The sequence below is a fragment of the Arvicola amphibius genome, chromosome 8 (genome assembly GCF_903992535.2).
Source record: "Arvicola amphibius chromosome 8, mArvAmp1.2, whole genome shotgun sequence".
Taxonomy (NCBI): Eukaryota; Metazoa; Chordata; class Mammalia; order Rodentia; family Cricetidae; genus Arvicola; species Arvicola amphibius.
The window spans coordinates 53,933,798-53,943,806 of NC_052054.1; positions in this window are offsets into that span (position 1 = coordinate 53,933,798).

Consider the following 10,009-nt stretch of genomic DNA (forward strand, 5'->3'; position numbering starts at 1 on the left):
TGTGAGATTTCCCCCATCAACACGGGCGTACATGTTGGGGTTGTCCTGTACAGGTCATGTCTAGGTGACTGTACAGTTGAGATTTCATGGGTGCAGATCCCCTATCAGATAGAAGAGATTATCTTACAACAGACTTCCTGTTTCTCTGGTTCTTAGTCTTTCTGCCCCCACTTCCAAGATGGTGTCCTGAGCCTGATGTGTAGGGATTCTATTGGAAATATACCAGGGCATTCCACAGTCAAGTTGTAGCTTTCTGTAACGGTCCCCATCTGCTGCAAAAACAAAACAAAACAAAGCAAATCCCCTTCTTTGATGAGGGGTGAGAGCTAACTATCAGACTGCGATGGAGCGCATCTGAGACGTATGATAGGGGCCAGGCCTGGAGGCTGCAGGTGGCACAGGCTGACGAGGTTTGGGGGACTCAGCAGATTTGGCCAGCACCAAATATAAAAATATAAAAATATGCACTTTTTAAAGGAGCATTAATTCAAATGAATGTCTAGGTGACGAAATGTCAGAATTGAGTTACTACATGTACAATTCCTCCTCTCTAGTTTATAACGAAAGAGAAAGTTAGGGTGATCTGCCCCTGAATTCAAATTGGCTAGCCCCTGTCTTCAGGGCTTGTGACGCTGCCTGCTTTCTTCTGAGGAAGGAAGTGCCAAGAAAGGGCCCCCCCCCCCAGAACCTCAGGCTCTCTCATGATGTTTCCTCTGTTCTCCTGAACACCCCCAGGTACCCACAAACTGGGAAAGTGTCTCTGAAAGACGCTCATGTGTATGATAATGCTATTCTACATTAGTTGTTGGTGGGGGTGAGCGTGCCATGGTGCGCTTGCAAAGGTAAGAGAACAGCCCAGGGAGGAAGGTTCCTCCCACCAGGCAAGCCCCAGGGACTAGTCAGCAGGCGCTTTTTTTCCCTCTTGCTGGCCCCGAAGGTCGCACTACCTTACACTAAGAGAGTGTAAGCAAGTTACCAGTGCTGTTCAAATGTGCATTGGAGAATACTTCCCAAACTAAAAGTCCAAAGCTCTAGCAAGAAACCCTGTGACTTCTCAAAAACGGCTTTCAGGTGTGACAATCTGTCACCGAACTGTCCTGTGCCTTGAAGTTGCAATAATGAGCAATTAAGGAAGAGTGAACACTAAAAGTAGATGAAAATTAGACAATGTGAGGGATGTGGTGTTGATTGGGAAACAGGTTCATTTCCTATCTTTAGAAACCAGCTGATATATATATATATATATATATATATATATATATATATATGCGCTTAAAGTCGGAAAATGATGTTCACCATCATTTATAAATCATTTATAAACTTCCCCTTGGCTTGTGCTTGAAGGCTTGAAATGTGGGATAGACAACTAGGGATAGCCAGCTGGTCACTGCCTTACTTCTTTTGAGGTTCTGGGTGGGGCAGATGGCCACTCTGCTTTACTGGCCAGGCAGGGCTGGAGTCAGAGCAATGCTCCAAGCGACCACACTGCTCACCCTGCTGGAGTCAGAGCCAGGCTCCAGGTGGTCACATTGTCTGCTCATGGTGTGTCTGGATTCCGAACCCAGTCTCGTTCCTGTTTCCTTACTTACAGATGCACCAGTTCCAGACTTGGGGGTGTCATGGCTTGTCTTTGACATGTCTCCCACTGCTATGTGGTTGAAAGCTTGGTCCTCCAGCTGGTGGCACTATTTTGAGAGATGGTGGAAGTCGAGGGATGTCCACAGGAGCATCTTCTTGAAAGTCGTATTTGATCCCAGTCCCTTCCTTTCTCTGTGCTTCTGTCTGCCATGAGGGGGAAGTCTCTGCCACACCCTCCATTACCATGATGTCCTGCCTCACCATGGCCCCCATGGACCACAACTGTGAACTGAGACCATGCACCCAAAGTAAATCCTTCTCTCTTGAGTTGGCTATTCCTGGCATTTTGTAAAGCAGCAAAAAGTCTTCACACAGGGTTTAATGTAAGCAATGGGAAATGAAGCAGACATTTTCCCTGGCCCCTCGAGCCTCATTACTAAGGCAAGGCCATGCCGACATGCCTTAGTAATAGTTTCTATTGCTGTGTTGAAACACTGTGACAATAGAAACTCGGGGAGGAAAGCATTTAATTGTCTTATGTATCCCGCGTCACATGAAGGGAAGCCAAGGCAGGACCTCAAACAAGGCAGGAACCCAGAGGCGGGAACTATTCTAGAGGCCTTGGAAGAGGGATGCTTACTGGCTCGTTCCTCCTGGTTTGTTCAGCCTGCTTTCTTATGGAACCCAGAACCACCTGCCCAGGGCTAGCACCACCCACCATGGGAGCCCTCCCCCACTAATCACTAATTAAGAAAATGTTCTGTAAGCTTGTCTACAGCCAGATCTTAGGGAGGCGTTTTCTCAGTTGGGGTTCTCTTCTCTCAAGATGACTCTAGCCTGTGTCAAGCTGACATTAAACTAGCAGATCAGGAGACCCTTATGGTGTGACTTGAGAGAGAAGGAAACTGACATTAAGAGTTTGTATGGACATGGGGAAGGGACAATGCTTCCAGGAGCCATAGTGTCTTAGGTTACTTTTATATTGCTGTGGTAAGATACCATGAAGGTAACATATAGAAGAAAGGTTTTGAGGATGCTGATGATATTAGAGGCATAGAGTCCTTAGAGGAGTAGAGAGCTAACAGGTGGCTCCAACAGCAGCTGGGACCTCACATCTCAAACAGCAAAGAGGAAACAGAGCACACTGGGAATGGCAGCATCCTTTGAAACCCCAAAGTCTACCCCAGTGACACTTCTGATCCTTCCTAAATAGTTCCACCAATCGAGTACCAAGCAATCAAACATATGAGCCTTTGGGAACATTCTCATCATGCGTAGTGAACCCAGTGTTGAGCCAAACCATTCTGCACTGACCCCTCCGCAGGCTGGGCTCTTATCCCCGCCCTCAGGTGGACCATGGAAGGACAACCAATCTTGTCCGCCAGCCTATCACAGGTTGCTGAGCTCCTGCAACCAGGCACCAGGAACAATGTTCTTGGCTCTTGCTGAGTATAACCTGAACAATGTCGACAGTCTCAGGTGACCCTACCTCCCAGGAGAACAAATGTACAGCAGACACTGACAAATAGCCAGTGTTGGGAGGAGTTCCAACATGGCGCACACGTTCTGTGTGTTTTGCCTCTTGTTCTTTAAGGCAGGATCTCCTGTAGCCCTGACTAGCCTCTAACTAGGTATGTAGCCAAGGTTAGCCTTCAGTTCCTGACCCTCTTACTTCCATTTCCCAAGGGGTGGGATTACAGGGCTATATCCCAAACCCAGTTTGGTCCATAGTTTTTTCTTGGAGGTACAGATGTGTGGATGTGTGTGCCACATCTTGTGTGTGAGCTTAGAAGACAACTTTGGGAGTTGGTTCGTAGCTTCTACCATGAGGATCCTGGGGATCCCACTCATGCAGCCAGGCTTCGGGCTTCCGGCAAACGTCTTTACCCTCTGAGCTCTCTCACCAACCATGACTCACCTCTTTCAAGAGTTGTTCTCTGCTCAGCTTGACTGACTGGAAGCTCAGAAGGGAAAGAAATGCCTCTTAGTGTCACTGTGGCCCCAGAAGAAACTCAGACCAAGGGCCAAGTGATATTTCAGGGAAGCGTGGAAACGGGAGAAACTGTTGCTAAGGGCAGATCCCCAGAGTCCACTTTCCTCTTGAGTCCCTGTCTCAGGAAGGAGGAACCAGGAGTTCAGAGTTTTGTTTTGTTCTTTTAAGATTTTATTTTTATTTTGTGGCTATCGATGTTTTGCCTGCATGTGTGTCTGTGTGCCGCTTGTACACTTGGTGCCTGTGGAGGTCAGAAGAAAGTGCAATTCCCCTGGAACTGAAGTTACAAATGGCTGTGAACTACCAGGTGGGGGCCGGGACTTGAACCCACGTCCTCTGGAGGAGCAGTCAGTACTCATAACCTCTGAGCTGTCTCTTTATCCCTAGTCCATGATGTAAGCCCCATCCAGATCAGGCTTTGTTCGTGCTATTTCAAATGCTCTGCGTTTATTTTATTAAGCATTTTTGTTAAGCCTAATTATCCCAAACAGCAAATGGCAAGGACATCCTGGCACACACCACGTAACAGAATTATTATGCAAACAGAGGAAGGAGTTCTGAAAGCCCATAAACTCCAAGTAGAAAATGTAAGTGCTAGGATAGTGAGGGCATCAGAATGCAAAGTATGCTCACTGATTGCAGCTATGGTAACATATATAGGTGTGTGTGTGTGTGTGTGTGTGTGTGTGTGTGTGTGCACGCGCGCGCGCATGCAGCGACTAGGAAATCAAGCCACAGCTGAAATGCTTGCCTTAAGGAGATGGATGAGAGGTGCTTCCCCCTCCTCCAGATTTTCCTATGGTGTTGTCTTAAAAAAAAAAGGAAAAAGATGTTTCGTGTTGTTATGATATTGTATTGTATTTGATTGCTGTCATTGTTAGGTTTTTGAGACAGGGTCCCCTGTAGCCCAGGTTGTCCTTGAACTTGCTGATCTTCCTGCCTCTACTTCCCTATTACAGCATAATGTATTTGAAATAGCTGCCCCCTTACATCTGGCCTACATCGCACCTAGCATGTATGTATTCCATGAGGCACTGCATAGGGTAGAATTGGGACAACCAAGCCCTCCCAGGAAGAACGCAGCTCTTGTCGGGGGCTGGTCTGACCCACAGTTTCCTACATGCAGAGGCAATATAGAGTTACCTGGGAAGGGGGAGGGGATACAACATGCATTGCTATTGCTTTGGGCTCAGCTGTGGTGTCTGAGGTCCTGAGGCAGCAGGCAAGGATGTGCCAGTCCTTTGAATCTGACAGCCTCAGCCCCACTTTGAACAATGGACAATCCAGACTAACTGCTCCTCTCGAACTAGACTGAGTTCTCCATTTTGTATAAAGAATCTATTCATCTTCCTTATTTCAGGATACCAGAGAGACCTGCTACACTTCCGAGAGACTTGGAGGGTGGGAAGATCTGGCTTCCTCATTTCAACATTCACGGAAGAGAGAGAGAGTGCAGCTTACTAGCTCTGGGGGAGGGGATGTAGAGGAGGGGATGTGGGGGGGAACAAGCCTTGGGAGTCAGTTCAGGGGTACAGCTCTATTCTGCTTACCAGCTCCCCCTTCCTCCAGCCTCCCCACAGACCGTGAATGCTCTGCTCAGGATCCAAGGCTGGTGCCAATTACAAAAGGACTCTTAACTCCGTTTTCGCAGCCCCTTGATTGATAGCACTGGTGAGTGAAATTATAAGCCTTAATGATCACGTTAATTTTGGGGGAAAGGGAATCGGTCAGAAGAGGTCCTCAATCACAAGCTCCGCAATCAGCTGGGTGAGCTCAATGACAGGCCAGAGCAGGAGAAGAGGGGAAGAATTAACTTCTTAAAAGGTCACCAGAGAGTAGGGGGAGAGCAACCAGGCACAGGGGATCAGACTCACCAACAATCCTGGAGCCGGAAGATGCTCCTTCCCCATCCTTGCTGGGGCAGCTAGCCTTAGCTGCAGCTGAAGGCACTTGGTAGTTTGATGCTGTATCAGGCTGGGGTCTAGCTCAGTGGCTGGGCACCTGGCATAAAGCCCTGAGTTCAACACACACACCACACACACACATACACACACAACACACTGTACACACACAAACACCACACACACCACACGCACACATTACACACAAACTGTACACACACACATATACTGTACACACACACAAACACTACACACCACACACACACACAGAGACACCAAACCACGCTTACACACCACACACACACACACACACTACACACACACTGTACATACACACACATACACTGTACACACAAATACACACACAAACACCACATACATTCACCTCTGGCACCTGGGCCCTCTTTTCAGGGGTCTGATGTAATTGGCCTGGGCTGCAGCCAGAGTATTGGGATTTTTAAAGTTCCCAGGTGATCGCGTGAGCAGCTAAGATGGAGGCGGACTTGTCTAAATGGACGGACCAGCAGCCGAGGTTAAGCACATTTGGAAACGGGCTTAATCTAATTAGTCTTGCCACAAAGGAGAACTTCTAGTTCTGGGGGCCTCCTGGGCCCACCTGAAAATAGTGACCCTATGCTATTAGACTGGAAGGAACACCGTTAGGCCCTGCTGAGCGGAACACTCCTTTCAGCTGGAGCCCAGAGGAGCAGTGAGGGCAGGTGATGTGCCCAGCGTCGCATGGACGCAACTAGAAGCCCAGCCTCATGACCTTGGCCCATGCTCCTTCCCCAGGCTCACAGGCTCATGGCTGAGGAGACACCTAGGCTGACCATTGGCGAGGACAAGGACTGTGTCTGTCTTCTATCCTTCATGAAGAAGGAATGAGTCTTCCTGACCCTGGCTCGGTGTGCTGCGACACAGAAATCAAAAGATATCCGTGACGGCGGCACCATGGACGGAATATGGCTACCCTGCTGGTCTAAAGAGCAAAGCTGGGAGCTGGGTGTCCTCCTGACACTGACTCCACTGGGAGTCTCCAATTAGGGCATGGTAGCACTTCAGCACGACACAGAGATGCCAGGACACAGAGTGCGCCTGGTGCCACACTCCTGAAGGGCCAGCTGGCTGTGTGCAGCTGAGTGCTGAGGGCTTTCCACAGCAGGCCCTGTGGAGGTTAGCAGCATTTGGAGAAAAAGCCAGCACATGTTCCAAAAACCTACAAGCAGCACTGCTAAAAATGCAGACCACGTGGGAAATAAGCCATTTGTCATTTGTGATAAGGGTACTGGAGTTAACTCGGTTTAAGGAGAGTTACTGCCCAGCCTGCTGTCCCCACAGACTGCTCAATAATTCCATCCCCCTCCCTTGCCCTCCCACCCTCCCTCCACTGTTCCTCTCCCCTACTGCAGAGAGAGAGAGAGAGAGAGGAGAGAGAGAGATTGTGATTTCAGAGGTGATTATTTTTAAATATTCGTTTTAAACGAGCATCTGGTATTCTGTTTGTTGCAGTAGTGAAGACTGAACCCAGGGCCTTGCACACAGTAGGCATGCATTTTACCACCAAGTGATGCTCCAGCCCCAAGTAGGTTGGCTTGTGTGGCAAGACCTTAGCAGTAGAAGACACAAGCCGAACTGCATCTTCGTCTGCATTCACCTGCTTTCTCCCGACCTTCACTGTGACATGGACATCCCTCAGGCTCACGGAAGTGGCCTAGCAAGGCAGCTCTGACCATGGGGGCCGGGCAGGACCCACTTAGCCAGAGCAATAGCATCATATCGGAGGCATATTCATGATGGGAACATATGCATTTTCTGTATTTTTTCTAACAGCTTCTGAAGTGTTCATCAAGCCTTTGTCTGATTAAGCACTTTTAAATTCTGAGCAGAGAAATGGGCCCTCTCAGACCCTCTTGGCAGGAGTGCAAATTGATACAACCCTTTTGGAGAGCCATTTGGCTGTATCCATCAAAATTAAAAATGCATATAATCTTTGACCCAGAAACACCACTCTAAGACTTTATCCTGCAGAAATACCCTGCAAGGCCACAAAAAGTATATATAGAAGTTTGGTTCTTTGCAGTTTAGTTTGGTGTAGTGAAAATCTGCAAACAACCCAGGTCAATCAACAAAGAGGTAATCAGAGAATCTTCTATAATATGGGATTCCCAGTATGCCTGCTATTTTATGTCACCTCGACATGAGCTACAGTCATTTGGGAGGAGGGAACCTCATTTGAGAAAATGCCCCCACTACATGGCTTGTGGGACATTTTCTTGATTGGTGATTGACATTGGAAGGCTCAGCTCACTGTGGGCGGTGCCACCCCTGGGCAGGTAAATCCTGTGTATCAGCAAGCATGGTTTCTTCATGGCGTCTGCCTCAGTTCCTTCCTTGAGTTCCTGCTCTGCCTTCCTTCAGTGATGAACTGTAACCTGAGAGTTACAAGAGGAAATAAGCCCTTTCCTCCCCCAAGGTACTTTTGGTGATAGTGTTTTATCACAGCCATTGACACCCAAGACACCAAAGCAGCTACACTGGAAGAGATCCAACTAGGTGGACAGCAAGAGGACAGCCAGGGGACAGCTAGACACACGGGAAAAGTAAAGTGCTCCTGTTTCAATAAAAATAATCAAGGGCCAGGCATACACCTGTAATCCCAGCTTCCGGAAGGTAAGAAAGGAGGGTCAGAATTTGAGGCCAGCCTGGGCTACATAGGAAGCCCCTCTTGAAAACAAAAGGAGCTCAAGGAAGACAGCAATGTCCAGTCTCTGGCCAGTGGGTTCAATTCATGGTATCTTAAATTATATTTAAAGCCTTGAGATGTCAATAAGATAATGTGAGACTCTTTAGCCAGTTTACTTTCCACTGGCCAAACCTAGACCTGTGGTCAAATCTAAGCTCAGGGGAGAATGAGCTCCCTTCCAGGTGGGTGGGAGGCGATGAACTGAATCATAATAATACCTACTACAGTTGTAATCTAATTTAATCTTCCCGAGTATTCTTGTAACATTGAAGAGGAACAAGATTTGTATGACAAGCCACAGAACACGGATTCTCACCAGGATTTGGTTATCGCTGCTATTTCAAATGAGAATCAGATCAGACTCTAAACTTATGCAAAGGTCCTGAGCTAAAACATCAGTACAGAGAGCAACATCTCTTCCTTTGCTTTGGAATCTCTGCAGGGGCAGCCTCAAGATGGGAAGATGGGCTCCTTCCCATACTTTTTTTTTTTCTGAAATAGGTTTTTCACAGAGTCCAGAATGGCCTCCAAACTGCTGTGTAGTCAAAAGTTACTATTTTCCGCCTGCCTCCACCTCCTCAGTGCCAAGATTCTTCATATGCTGAAACACTTCTGGCTTATGCAGGGCTGGGGATCAAACCCAGGACTTCATACATGCTAGGCGGGCACTCTTGGAACTGAGTCCCAGACCCAACCCTCTCTGATTTCGGTGCATGGTGGCACATGCCTGAAAGCATGGTACTGTGGAGGCTGAGGCAGGAGGATTGTGAGTTTGAGGAGGCTAGCCAGGCTACACAGCAAGGCATTGCCTCCAACAAACAACAACAAAACCCAGCTCAAGTCAAATCAACAAAGCTTCAGTGACTCATCTGACAGATAAGTTTTTTTTTAAACCTGGGAAGGTTATTTTATTTTTGTTTTCAGACATATGACTGTCATCCGATGATAGGGGTTGGACCTTTTATTTATTTGTGCTTTGGGAATTGTCACCTAGCCTCACTGAAGCAAAACCTGACTAATATTTGGATAAACAACCTGGGCCAGTCAGCCAGTATTGTCAGGTCTTGTCTTGGGTCTCACAGGTATTTCTGATTTTGTTTCTTAAAAATTAAGCCATTACACAGGTGTTCGAAGGTCCTCTTGTTACCCCTTACTGATCTCGTCACTTTCCAGAGACCTGACCTGTTTCCAAAGAGTTATCATTTAATCCTCCCATGTTTGCATTAAATGTTCACTCCAACATTTAAACAGTTACAAAAAGTGTATGGTCTGGAGGTTGCCAGATTATATAAATGATCCCAAGTCATGTATATCCCATACAATTCGTTCCTTTCTCCTCAACAACTCTGATAATTTACCCCCAGCTAAACATGGGTCTAGTCTTTCCCTATCTGCCACGGCGTGTCTATTCTCTGTTGATGGACATTTGAGTTGTGAGATATAGAGAGATGGAGGGATGCTCTTACATACTTGCCCGAAAGCCTTTTGTTCTTATATGGTCCTGGGTCAAGAACCCAGAGCCGTGTGCGCAACGGGCAAGTCTCCTACTGCTGTGCTACCCATTCAAGATAGACTCCCATTCTCTGAAGCATCAGCAGACAAGGTGTGGACGGTTGCCCTTCCATGCATTCTATCTGCAGGGCCACTTTCAGCCAAGACGAGAGGCATACCGACTCTTGCTTGGCCTGCCACCTACAAGTCCATGCTGTTCACCCTGGGGCTCCAGCAGAAGGGCATTTCTCTCAGATCTCCTGGGACTTCTGCATGACCTCCCTATTGCTCCCTCCCTGTTAC